Source organism: Ixodes scapularis, unplaced genomic scaffold (assembly GCF_016920785.2).
Source record: "Ixodes scapularis isolate PalLabHiFi unplaced genomic scaffold, ASM1692078v2 PGA_scaffold6__148_contigs__length_123643588, whole genome shotgun sequence".
NCBI lineage: Eukaryota > Metazoa > Arthropoda > Arachnida > Ixodida > Ixodidae > Ixodes > Ixodes scapularis.
The window spans coordinates 89783458-89797479 of record NW_024609881.1 but is presented as its reverse complement, the minus strand read 5'-3'; the positions used below and the strand labels follow the sequence as shown (position 1 = coordinate 89797479).

General features: G+C 43.8%; 1 protein-coding gene across 1 annotated transcript in view; it reads left to right on the top strand.

Annotated features, from left to right (window-relative positions):
- Window positions 1-14022, top strand: part of LOC8028603 (sodium/calcium exchanger 3) — a 54751-nt gene that overhangs the window by 15636 nt on the left and 25093 nt on the right. The window lies entirely within an intron of this gene.

The window sequence follows — 14022 nt, the reverse complement described above, 5'->3', positions numbered from 1 at the left end:
CAATAATGCGACTTCCTCAGCCTTGTCGTTTTGCTCTATCGCGAATTTTTTTAAGACTTCTGGAAGACGGAAAAACGTTTCCTACGATTTCAGAGAAACTTCAGATAACTGGCAACCATGATATTAAGCCCCAAATTGACCCCGTAGGTGTGACGTCATGGATCCAAACAAACCGTTGCTAGGGTCGTTGTAATGGACAAATACATGTGGCTCGGTTTCGCTACGAAAACCCGACCGTTCAAAAATCGGGAGTATTATTTTAAACTTCTAAAAATCACAGATATAGAAACCTTGAATATCATATATGTTTCGACAGAAGTGTGCCGATAATCGCTTGTTTCTGAAATATTTACGACTGCAACTTCCGGTTCTCAAGATGCCTGCAGCAGACGACGAATGCAAGAAGAATGCCGTCTGCCACACGCCCGCCGGCCATGCCGGCGCCGGCGTTTGAATCGTGTGAATAAAGACGATATTCTGATATTGCATTTGTTTGAAATATAATGAGTTTCAGACACTTCTAAGAATTCGTAGTGGGGTGCGATGCAAAATATGGTTTATCAATCAAAAGTCTGGGCGTCGATCGAGATGATCGTCTGCTAAAAGATCGCAATGCACCTGTGAGAAAAGCACTTCAGGCGATCGGTAGAGATCCCAAATTTTGTTTGCGGACTCGCGCTATGGGAGGGTGCTTCGTACCTGGTTGTAACCATCGCGTGGAAAAAAATTCCTGCAGTTTCTTCAGATTTCCGCAAAACCCCAAAACGCGAAAGAACTAGATAAAAAACAAAAGGTGAGTTTATTACAGATTGTACTCTCATCGCGGGTTCGATGGAGATCTTCACCGAAAGAGCACATCCACTAAATTTAATGTATACAAAAAAAAAATTGCGAAATTGCGATTTTTTAATAACCTGACAAGCTCAATAATAATAATAATAATAACAAACGACTTACCTCGACGGCGTACGATTTGTTTCTTCTGCTGGCCTGCACTACACCGGTAATACACTTCAGGTCGTCGTCGTAACTGATCTGCATGACGCGGTTTGATTTTACGGAATTTTTGCCCCTCTAAACTAAACTGAGTGCTTCACAGCAAAAAAAAAAAAAAAAAAAAAATAATATTAATAATAAATAAAAAATAAAAGCGCACATTGCGGAGGCCTCTACGGCCATAGCGATGCACTTGCTTGTGTCGCTCGTTTACCGACGCAATTCAATGAAGACGCCCGCTGCAACAGAGGCCAGTAAATCTGTCGTGTTGTCTGCTACAAAAGCAAAGTAGAGTGGAGTACTTCAGAAATGGCTTTCATCGTTGCAATACGACGCTGAGATGACAAGAACATCTTCATAATTTGATATCAAGAAGTTAGGTTGCTTACCAAAAATTATTTACTTACTTGTAAGCAAAAATCTAGCCTCATCTGGAGTCTCCACGCATCAGTCCATAGCAACGCCCCTAGCAACGGTTTGTTTGAACCCAGACACCATGTTGTGACGTCATCACATACGGGGTCAATGACTAAAATGTCGTCACACTGAAGCGTAGCTTATTTGGTGGGTCTATCGTAAGCCTAGCCTCACGGCTAGCGGTATACATTAATAATAAAAAGATAATACGCATTTCCATATGAACGAGACATATTGTTGTTGGGATAGTTGGTGCACGATTTGAATATGTCTGACGCGGGTTATTGTTCGGGAACTTGCAATGCTTGTTTTTCTTGCGTCGTGTAACCGGAAGAGAATTCCAACTGGAGGATGGCACACGATTTGTCGGAATGCGGTGACGCAAGACCAGGGTTGCGGCCGCCCACGCACAAAGCAAATAGGAGGGAACGAAAAACAAAAACAAAAACAAAAAAAACGAGTTTTGCCTTTGGAATAACGGGGTCGCGGTAAGATTGAACGCGGGTCGTTTCGTTTCGACATCCAGCACCATCCAACACCCCGGATTGAAATTAAACAGCGGCTAACAGCAGTGTTCTTTTTACCTGCTATCATTCATGTCAAAGCTACATGGGGGTCAATATACTTCGTTTTATAATTCTTGTTCAACCGTTTGGTGACCGACTCACATGCATCTTTTTTTCCACCTGGCTTATGTGCACCCTATAGCTGTGATAGACGCACCTCGATGTGATAGATGTACTTTTAGTGAAGCACTACTCTCACACTTTGTTGAGTAGTGGCTCTGTCTGTCTGTTTGCACTGCTTCCGCTTGTTTTTGAATATTGTTTTTGTACACCTCCTGCCTGGGCGTTCTATAGAATGCTGGCAGTATCACTAAATAAATAAATAAATATATGTTGCGAATGATTAGGTTAGTGACGCGACGCCGAACATGATGTTTCCTTAGATCATGCCATACTAAGTGTCATGTCACGTTGCAGACGTCGATTTTATAGTGGAAACTTCTCTTTTAAAGCTGGTTCACACGCTTGTGGCTGTTTACGACCGTGTCCCTCAAAACATCTTAAAATCTCTTACGAAGAGAGGACACACTATCGCCATCTATCGGATAACCATGAAACGCTTGGCAGTTTCCTTAAATTTACTTTTTTATTCGACCGTCATTCTTTCTTTTTTTTTTTTGTTTGAAAAGCTTTTGACAATGTTATATACGACCATTTACGTACATTTGATATCGTAAATATTTAAAAAAACTTCGCTCCAGTGAAATGTAGTTACAGGGTTCCCTCATAGATGGCGCCAGCATGCCAGTGCGCGTTCTCGTCGCAGAAGATCGAAGAACTCGGTTGTAAGCAAACAGGTGTGTGAACGGGCTATTAGTCCTTCTCCGCTCTTTCCCCCTAAATAGCTGCAACCAATTCTTTAAAAAAAAGGTTTTTACAAAATGGCCTAAGCATACACTTATGAACTAGCAAAGATGAACCTGCGAATTTATACCCTAGTGGCGAGCAAAAAATATTCATTCCTGCTCGTTAAATCACATTGGGAGCTGCGATCCTTGACAAGAACCAATCAACAACGTAGTTTCGTGATTGACTTCCAATTATCCTTAGCGAGGAATGCTGCGACGTCATTGGCTACCCGGTAATGTGACGTGATCGGGCGCAGGACCTGGCCCTGCCGTCAATCACCGGTGCCATACTATAGCTGCGGTTATTGTCACGAAGGAGTTTGTTTCCACTGATGTAACCACGGCACCACCGTACCACTGTTTTCTCTCCTGGTAAGACGTCACAAGGGGTCGTAATGCTATCGGACGTAAGCACTCGCAAGTGTGTTATAGTGAGCCTTTTTACGTCATGACTCTGAATCTACACAGGTAGTTGGGACATGGCGCAAAAAAATACGCCCTGAAAGTCGGACACCGCATCGGGATGGAATGTTGGCGGAAGTTTGAGACGAAAACAATCAATGAAATGATATAACTATGGAGAACGGCGCGTGAGCCCATCGCCATTAGGCGGCGGGCGCGATCCCACGCGATCGACACCAGAATTCATAATATCGTTGCGTCACGCTGCTTCGAAGGTGGGACGGGAGAAGAGTGAGCGTCTTGCGGACACCCACGGGCACGTACTAGATAAGCCTATGGAGCACATCCGTCTCGGCAAGAAACACCGGTTCTCGAACGTCCTACAACGCGCGCGGCGGCTTCAATGGAATTATTAGCGATGCCTTCTTCCCTTTTTTCATATTGTTTTTGTTCTGTTTCTTAGACAACTGCGAAGAACTTAGAAAAAAAAAAGTTGTTTCAATGTTTTCTTTTTAACGCACGTTCTTTTTTGAGTTGAATTCGTTTTGTTTCTTTTTTTAATAAGATGAACATGGCCGTATTCATAATTCTTTTGGGCGTCAAAGTGTAGGTAGGGTTTAATAGAGTGCGAGTTGCAGATCTACCATTCTACAAGCCATACAAAAGAAAAACGAAGGGGGCGGGGGGGGGGGGGGGGTAGAAAGAGGTCAATGCTCTTTAAAATGCAAACGTGGTGAAATACAGAACAGAGTTATACCCCTGTGACGCCCCTAAAGCTCCTTTTCAATAAATATATCCTTTCCGCTAAAGGATATTCTGGTAAGAGAGCTAGCTGCTGTCACACGGCCGGCAAAACACTAGTTAACCACCTATATGGATTCTTTTGCGGCTGACCACACGAAGTTAAAACTGAAACTAAAATTATTATATATTTTTACAATTGTTTTAAACATTACATGAACTAATGTATCGTTTACGAACATTTTTTGAAACGCAAATAAGTCAAATAATAAGGAAAGGAAACATTCGCAAGAAGCTTTCGTGTAAAAATAGCTATACACACTAACAACCATGACAGCTCTACTAAATTTACAGTTGCTAAATTATTGTCCGCTTACTGAAACCTACAAATCATTGAAAACTTGTGTCTTCCCATAGGTAAAATCTGAAAATGAATTATCTCCGAGTTTAATGATTTGGGATACCCCGAAGGGGAGGCGAGTTGTTGAATAGCCCGAGGCACGCGAGGCGGAAGAAGATACACATCGTCTCCGACACAGTTAAGATTCTAATTATCAACGAAAGCTTTTCACAGGTACAGTACCGTCAGCCAACACCTGGAAAACCAATACTGAGGTGAGTCCTTCAAAGTTCTAACGGCAGGCAGACAAGATTCTGCCTCAGCTCGCCTCCAATGTCGTTAGCGTCGACCAATCATCCACTGAGCCCATGAATACGGCTATCCCGAGACACATGTCCGTGAATCGTCCTCCGTTAGGCCTAAGGCTGGCACCGCGCAGCAGCTCGCCGTATAGTACCTGTCCGACCAATTCCTTTGTCTCTATACTCGCGAGCTATTGTGTGTTGCGCGTCGTCCCGAATCCTTGAGACAAAGAAAGAAACGACAACAAAAGAAGGCATAGCCGAAAGAAGCCCAGAGGAAAATTGTCTGAGCGCTTTTGGTGCGCTATGCACACTGGTTAAAGGTACATATATGACGTGTGCCGTACGTACTTCCCTCCACTCCCCTAACACTTTTATGACGAGACAAAGGTGATGCTAGACTGAAAATGATCGCAAGCACAAAGACGGGTAGACACGCTAATAACAGGGGTGGGAGTTAGCGGAATGTGCATGAGTCACGCGCCAGTTGCGGCCTCCGAACATGTAACTTCCAACGTGACTCTTTCGCGTGTCGTTGGAAGAATGTATTCTACTTCAAAAAACGGAGTGATACTTTTTTTTTTTTTTTAAAATAAATGTTGGGTCTGTAAGTCTACCAACACTCTTAAAGACACCAGTGCTTCGGTTTTCTCCGTGGAGCGCTGGGTGGACCAATCAACCAATCACTGCGCCCTCAGTTCCATCGCAGACTTCATCTTTAGGCATAATTTCAGTCTTTCGTCGAGCTCCCGTCGTGGAGCCCACTGATTGGCTCTCCCAGTGCCACGTGAAGAAGCTTAGACACGGGTTTGGGAGTAAGAAATAACTAACCCAATGCCAAAGCTTCAATATACAGTCTTAGAAAAAAAATGTTGTTGTATATTTACTAACCGCTAGTAACTGCTTGTAACATATATTACTACCATCTTAGTATCTATATTTAGTAACGTGAGTGTTCGTAACAGTTAATAACCAAGGAAGTTAGTAACTAGCCTCATCCACAGAACCTATAGTATAGAACCACAAGAGATTGATTTAGAAACGAATACTAACTGCCACGAAAAACCTAGTTGCCGCCTAGCTTGAGAAGCTTGGTGGCGCTAGCTAATGCCCAATTCAAAGGCCACCGAAATATTTGCATTGCTCGCGTCCTTCCTAGCCCATGTTTACGTTTCTCCGCAAACTTTGTTTCTTTGTGCACGTGGCATTTCTTAATTAAGGAGTGAAGAGTGCTCGCGCACAACTTTGATCGGCGTTCAAAATGCTCAAGGTGCTGAAGCGCCCGTAGGTTTGACAGCATAGCCACGAAAAATTGCCCAGAAATATAGTTATGATCACTACCCCGACTTCCTTGGCTATTAACAACCGTATTAACTGGCTGGGGCGTATTTGAGGTGCTGAACAGTTAGTAAAATGGTAATAACGGCCATAGCGAGGTAGTTAGCTGCTGCAGTTCTATATTTTCACTCACCTTTCCTTTCTAAGAGTGTATAACTTGAGCTTTCTTCTACTCAGTTCAAGTTCAGCCGGTCGATGTGCATGCTGTATAATGATCATGCCGTTTCACTGGCACAAGAGCTGGACGCCCTCTTTGCCACTGAGGCGGCACGTCGCGCGCCGGGCATATATAGTTCGCTTTTCTCATTATGTGAAGAGAAACCCAATTATTGATGTTCCTCTAACTCAGTGTGTTTCGACTGACCGCAGTTGATATGCCTTAAGTAAGTTTGCTGTAATATGTGTCGAATCTTATTGATAAGCGCACGGCTGGTCTGATCGGGAACTCGGACTCTGGGTGCCACAAGGTGCGAATGCTGCCTTGAGCCGACCCATTATATAGTCCAACACCCGTGCCACACGGGCAACTCGAATGCCATTTACAACGAATGACATTCGCCCCAAATGTCATTCGACTGGTGCTATCACGGCCTGCACGAATGGCATTCGCCGCAAATGTCATTTGCCACCGCAGGGGTTCGGCGGAACTCATTCACATTCGGTCACGCGGGCCAAGTGTGTAGCTTCTACCCCAGCCCCAAGTAAAAAAAAAACACCAATGTGATTACGTTAATCAAAGTATACCCGAACTAAACGTTATTTAATAGTGTTTGTTTTTATGTACGTATTCTTTTATACTAGATTTGAAGCGCGGCTTGTCACATAATTGCAAGCGGCTACTCTTTAACCCAGATAGACACAGCCACTTCGCCTGCGTCGCCATCTTTTTCGCGTTTCTTCTCGGTTTGGTTACGTTTTGTTCGAACCTTGAAGTTTCTTCCGATGGAGCCGCAAGCGCCGCGAGCAGCCGCGATCGGTGCACTGGGCGGTGCGCAGCGAAAGCAGCAGCCAGAACCACGGAGTTCGAGAGCAGCTGCTCTTCGATTTCACGAACGCGAAAGTGAGCCTCCTCAGCTTCGGCTTCGAGCCTTTGCTGTTCGCATGGTGCTTGGGCGCGTAAATAAATGAGGGCGCTCATTAACCGACTTTGGCTTTGGCTTATTGCGGCTAGAGCAACTAGAGCGTCACCAACAAATGAATTACGGCGGAAACGTAAACAATATAGAGTAATTGACTGCAAAATTTGTTTAAAACTATACCTATAGACGCTTTTTAGAGATCATAACCTTGAACAAACGTATTTAGCTTGCAATAAACTTTACAATTAGTTTTCTTCGGAGAGCAGGCGCTATCATCATCGTGGCGCAAATTGACATTCGGAATGTATACGTGTAGCACGGGCTTGAAATGTAATGCCATTCGGCGCCCGAATGAGATTCGCCCTGTATGGCATTTGCCATGTCCGTGTGGCACGGGTATTAATACTCTGTCAAGAGTGGCGATGAAGAGCAACATTCAGTCTCAATCTATTACATCTATGCGCTGTCCCACAAATATTCGTTTTTTGAACAGCACCATCGTTTTTAGTGTCTTTTCGTCATTTATAGACGCTTTACACACGCGCCAAATTACAGCCGCCATTGCTGACCTTCTCTTGTCTTACCGAGATGCCGAGCAACTGAAACGGTAGTTGACGATCCTCTACAAAGGTCGCTGCTTTAGAAAAGGACCCACTTGAATCTAATGTGGCAATAATCTGGCCTGCTATGGCAATGATGAAGTGAAATAAACGAAATAGGAGTAAACAAAAACTGAAGGTCAGTTATGGCGGCGTCCATGCACAGCTGCTGCAAAGCGTCTATATACCAATATCTATATACTTCTAACTTACTCCTCTTAATTTTTGTCACTATAGGTGATCAGTGACGGTTATCAAAAAAAGAAAAAAAAAAGAAAAGAGAAGGTAATGTTCTTTCTTTTTTTTACACAGCTATTCCAAATGCACGCTCTGCGAAATCTGCATCGTCTGTTCTCCCGAAAAGCAGTTGGGCGAGCGAATTGCTGCATTCCACGGTGGGAGCTTGCCGAATATGACGGGGCTGATAATATGCTTAAACCTAAAAAAAAATTAAAAAAAATCACACCTGTCTGCCCTGTGGCATTGAACATACACGTTTCGCCATGCTTAGTGCCACAGCGTAGACCGCGTTTATTTTCGTGTGTCTAAACATAATGCAGACTTCGTCATTATCGGCAAGCTCTCCCCGTAGAATGCAGCGATTGGCGCTCCGAACTGCTTTGCGGGAGAGCAGACGCTCCAGATTTCTTAGAGTGAGAAAGTACGCATTCGCAGTGCAAGTCGAGTAATGCAGCTGTGTACTCAAAAAAAAAAAAAAAAAAAAAAAAACCAAAAAAAAAAACCCAGAAAGGTACGGTGTTTGCTGTTTTTTTATTACAAAAATAAATTACGGATTGCCGAATGTCCAGTGTCCGCCCAAATGTATCGCTGGCAGTCCGGACTAGATGCCAAAGTTTCAGAGCTAACCGTTACCTTATTCAAAGGTTATACGTGGTTAATAACATTTTCAATGGGAAAATGACGGTCGACGATGTGGAGCTGAATGGAGACAGCTACCAGGAACGGGCACCGTTTTCCCATGGAAACTTTCGGAAAGTCGCATAACTTCTGAATAAGATAACGGTTAGTTTTGAAATTTTGGCATTTGCTCCGGACCGCTACCACTATATATGTTTGTGCGGAGCGACCGCCGACTAGGCGTTAGGCGATGTATAGTTTATTTTTGCGGTGAAAAAAATACTGTAAATTTGTTTTCTGGGACAAGCTGCATCAATACAACGCATGCCTGAAAGACGTAGCTTCGGCAGTCCGAATGCTAAGCTTATTTGAATTGAAATACATACAGTTTGTCCGAATAAATTTGCAAAATAATTTACAACAAGTTGCGATTTCCTGGCTTTTTTTCCTTTATTCTTTTTAGAGATATATTCTTATCTACCGAGTTTTTTTAGATGCTGCATATGCCTGGCACCATTTCGCTATCAGATCTCTGCATCTCGCGATCTAGTCGATAGATCACGGGAACGTGAGTGAGAAAGTATGTGATTTTCGGTTTGATTTAGATGCTTTTGCTGCTGCCTTTTCGAATTTGTGATGTCCTGGTAAAAGTAGTGCGAGCGGTGCTACGAACAGGCCGAAAAAGTACATGGTGCTTTCGGGCAAATGCGAGGCCCACATCTAATTGGCGGTCTTTTCAATCGATATACGAAGCGATAAGAACATTTTCTTTTTACTCGTATTCCCTAAAGCCACAACACGAGTCACCCCAAGGTTCCGTAAACACGATCCAGAGCACAATATCCAATGACGAAACCGCGCCACAACACACAACACAGTCACTAAACAGGTCCATATACACGCCTCTGATGTTAATAAAAACAATAAAAAAAGAGAATACTAGCTCCTCTAATGGAGCAGCTAGGTCAAGGTGTTGAGTGTCGCGTACGGTGACCATAAATTAAACGCCTGTTGCCCTTGCAACACCTTTGGCCTCCTCGTTCAAAAAGAACGACGGCTTCTCTCTTTGTTGCGTCGTTGGAAAGGGGAGGGGGAGGGGGGCGCCACTTATGGCCCAATTAAGGCGTGCCAGCCCTCGCTCCATTTCGGTGTCGTGCTCCTTGACCTTATAAATGAGGTGACGTATACAAATTATACGTCTTTTTTTTTTACTGTCTTTTATTAAATTGCGTGCCTTATTGATTTGTTCGTGGCGATATCAGAGCCAGAAGTAGATGAACAAAATAAACGGCCGTATTAACAAGGCCCGTTCACAGATCTGCCTTTTCTTAGGACCGAGCTCTTGTGATCTCTCACAACGAGTAATAGTAGCAAAATCAGTTTATTAAAAAAAGCATTACTTGTCTGGAATTTTTTTACCCGTCGGAGACGGGAGATGGGAGGTCGGATGGTCACCATTTTGGCTCATGAAATGAGAAATTTCTCCGTAACCTCTTCATTCTTGGTGATCCGATCTAAATTCGCTGGTGACGGGTAGCTCTATGGAGACGTTCCTTGTATACCGATATTTAATTATTCACACACCAGCGGAACAAGCGCACATCTTCGTACCAACACCACACGCGGTGTCGGTGTTTGGAGGCATTGAAGAATAATTTTCCTGTTTTGAAATACGCAAGAAGAACAATATAATTGTAAGAGATCCATGGAGATGAGAATGATTGCTAAGTTGATTGCATACGCAGTGCCAAAGACGCTGTGCATGCAATCAGCCCGCGCTTACACTCATGGGGCAACGCTGGGGGCTCCATGCTTGCAGTTGTCTATAGGGTGTATGTTAGGAAGTTTTCGTGGGTCGTTCCTACAAGCACGCTAAGGATGGCGGGCCTTGCTAATGCGAGCTCGAAGTGACGGCTCGATGTACCACTGGCGAAGCAGCGATGTCAGAAACGGTCAACGGAAACTCCCCGTTCTTTACCAGTACCGTAGAGCCACGAGTCTGAGGGGTGCAAGTGACGACAATAGAATATTGGTAAGCACGCATTCACAAACACTTATGATTGTCTAAATGAAACTTTTGTACACGTCCTATTGATGCCGAGATGTCTCGGTGGCGCCCCCTTTCGGCTCCTGGACGTGACGTCATGTCATCGTGAACAAGAAGTTCGATGGTGTTTGTACAGTGCATGATGGAAGCATGAAGTCGCTACGCTCCTAAAACAACACCGTCAATAGGGTCAAAATTGCCTCCGATGAGAAATCCTTTAGCTGACGTCATAGTCAGCATTCGGCCAATCGTGGAAGGCCGACCAAGGCGACGCTTTGGATCGCGCACGTCGCCAATTTCCGGCGACAAGTAAAAGTGCTGCCTGTCATTGTTATACCTGTGACGTCACGACAGATTTGACTCAACGGTCGCGCTCCTGGTGACTTATCACAGCAAAAAGTCAAACTGAAGGAACCTTTTTTTTAAACCATTTTTTGTTGTTGTTGACTTATATTAAAACAGATTTTGCAACGATAAAAACATAATAGATACTCTTCTAGGGCGACAGTATAGAGCTTGCCGAAGAAGCGGAAAAAGGTGTTTCAGATTGTAAGGTTCGAACCGGTTCGAACCGTTATTTCTGCCCTGTGTATTTTATTGTCAACCCAACCATGGATCCGCTCACCACCAGCCAGCTCTGCGAGACGTGCCAAACCTGGAATTAGCGACTCCAGGGCCAGCTTTCCACGCATCTCGGACCGTTGTCAAGACACCCCGCAAGGACAACTCATGGCCCAAAGACTATGGGAGGAACAACGAAGCCCTCCTCACCAGCTGCGAACAGGAGAGACCAGCCGGTTGGGAGCCTCGGGAATTTACGAATCCGAGGATCCCCCTGGTGGGGTGGACTCGCTGGGGGCGTCTACTCCAGCATTGGGACCACCCCCACGGGCTATGTATGTGGGATGTGCCAACCATGGGGCTGACAACCCCAGGGCTAGTTTCCCCCACATGTCGTACCCGCGGCTGGCACTCCACTCAGAAGATGGCCCCAACCTTCAGAAACAAAACAAATACCAATTTAATAACTTACCCAATCACGAAGTGGCAACAACAGAAGGATCAAGATAGAACACAAGATATGAAGACACCATCAATTGTTTATACATCTGAAGATTTCAATATTCCTGGACTATTTCAAGTTGATTTATATTACTTTTAATTTCTCTATCTATAGAAGCCCACTATAAAGTTCTTAATAAAAGCGACTGACCGAGCCTGTCTCCCTGGCGGTGGTTGCGCACCATATGTATCCTACTTTAATTCTTTCCTTTCCTTAACTAATTGGGTTTTTCATAAAAAAAACTTCATTCTGATAATTTCTTTCACCCAATTTTTTTCAGGATATTCTTGAAAAAATAAACTCTATCTAGATTATTTGTTTCTTAAACATAAAAATATTTTCGATAAAATATTATCACTGCACGGAGAAATAATTTTAAAACGACCATACCACACGTCAATCACCTATCCAACCAATGAGAGCCGAGAATTTCAGCGCAGACGTTACTGGGCAGGGCCTAGAGATGTCTCCACCTAAATTGCGTCTAACGGCGTAAATAAAAAAAAACATTTTTTCCGTAAATTTATTTATACAGACAAAAAAAAAAAGATGTGTCCCATTTGGGCTTTTTAAAAAAGTGTTTATTTTTTAATTTTTGTGTATTTTTAAGCCACACGGTCGTAAGCATTCGCGAGTTTTTGAACGAGCTTTTTAACGAATGATCTTAGCGAGTACAAAAGAGATGAAAACATTACGAGATCGGCACGTGGCGGGCACGCGTACCGATATTATAGCAAAGCCCTTCACACTGATGAGCGGAACACTCGCAGAAATGGATCGAAATAGCGAAGTAGAAAATACTTTTGGCTAGAGCTCCCCTTTAATTAAAAACGCTCGAGGTACACCTAAGCACTTCTTATGAGTTGTGAATGCGAAAGCACGCACACCGCTCTTCGCTCCCTTCTTTAATCTGCGGCGTACAACCAACACCTCCTAGAGAAGAAGGCCAGAGCGCTCTGAGAGGTTACGTCACAATGGCGGAGGAAGGAAGTCCATGGCGCAACTACGTGAGAATACGCTATCGACGTGAAAAAAATGTACCTCGGCGCGGTGGTGTTCATGCGCGTTTATCCGGCGTTAATATACGTTTTAAAGGCGCAGTCTTGTACAATTTATTATATATATAATATAAACGTAATATACAACGCGTTACCAAGGTTGAGAGTACCAAATTTATATTTATGAGTATCCCCGTAACCGCGGGACTACCTGCAGTTCCGCAGCACCCCACACTTTTCGAAAGGACCGGCTGCGATGCTGCCGATGCCACATGGCTCTGATTCTGGTAAATTTACGTTGTGTGTGAGCTGCTGACTGTCTGAAAAGGAACGCCGAGACATCTCAGAAGGGAAGGAAACCGAAAAGAAATCCAGTCATTGTCGCAGGGAGCGCACACGAGCAAGAGATCGGTCGACAACGTCAAGCCTTTCGTCGCCGCTGCTCTCGTGTGTGGTACTTTTGAGACTTGTTTCCCGTCGTATTTTTGTCATCACCGTAGTCTCGGGTAGTTTTTTTGTGTTCGCTTGATACTACGGCATTTACGTGGATTCGTGAAAGAAGTCCTGCTTCGGTTTGAGTGACATGTGTAACAACTAGCCAACGAAGACTGGTCGATTAATCGATAGACCTCTCTCGACAGAGAGAGCTAGGCTTCTTGGAGTTCGTGTTCAAATGTGTACGTCACGGATATTGTGGGACGTATGGATACGATCGACAGGTGAGAAACAACTTATTTACGGGCTTTCTTGGTCATGTAGGACGCAAGTAAGATGCTGCAATCGTTTTTTTGTTTTTTTTTAATCGCATGATAGATTGCAATTTTGTTCTTTGTCATGATTCGCGTGCAGTTTCGTCGACATTTGTAAATATGCGCGCTAATCTTGTTTTCACTGGAAGGTGAAAAACAAGTTTGTGTGATTATTGAAAGTGCGTTGTTCGTGGTTCTGTATTTATTTATGCTAAAGTTATTTTATTGCCTTTTCCGCGTTTATACTAAAATCTTAACTGTATTAATGTAATAGTATTATTATATACAAAATAAGTTATGTGTTGTTCTAAGGCAGCTCGAGCCTCATAGGGAGAAGTAAATTAGTAGACTAAGTAGTAAGTTTAGTACCCCTGCCACACGGAAAAGTTAATATATTTTCATTCAGTGATATAGGATTTAATCAGCTCGCGGTCTTGAGTGGTTATACGAGCGCCGCAAGCGGATTTGTCGACCCCACAATGTCATTCGATCGAAATTGCATTAATTTTGCCATGTGGCGGGGGTATGATGCAAGAATTCAGTGACTGCACGCAATAACGTCGCTTACATGATCGTGAGAAACATTTGTCTTGCCTTGTCCGCGTTGACCACGTCTACCTGATTTTTAACTGTTCTGTTTTGCTGTTTCCAAATCACTGCGTGTCTCGCCATTTTGTCG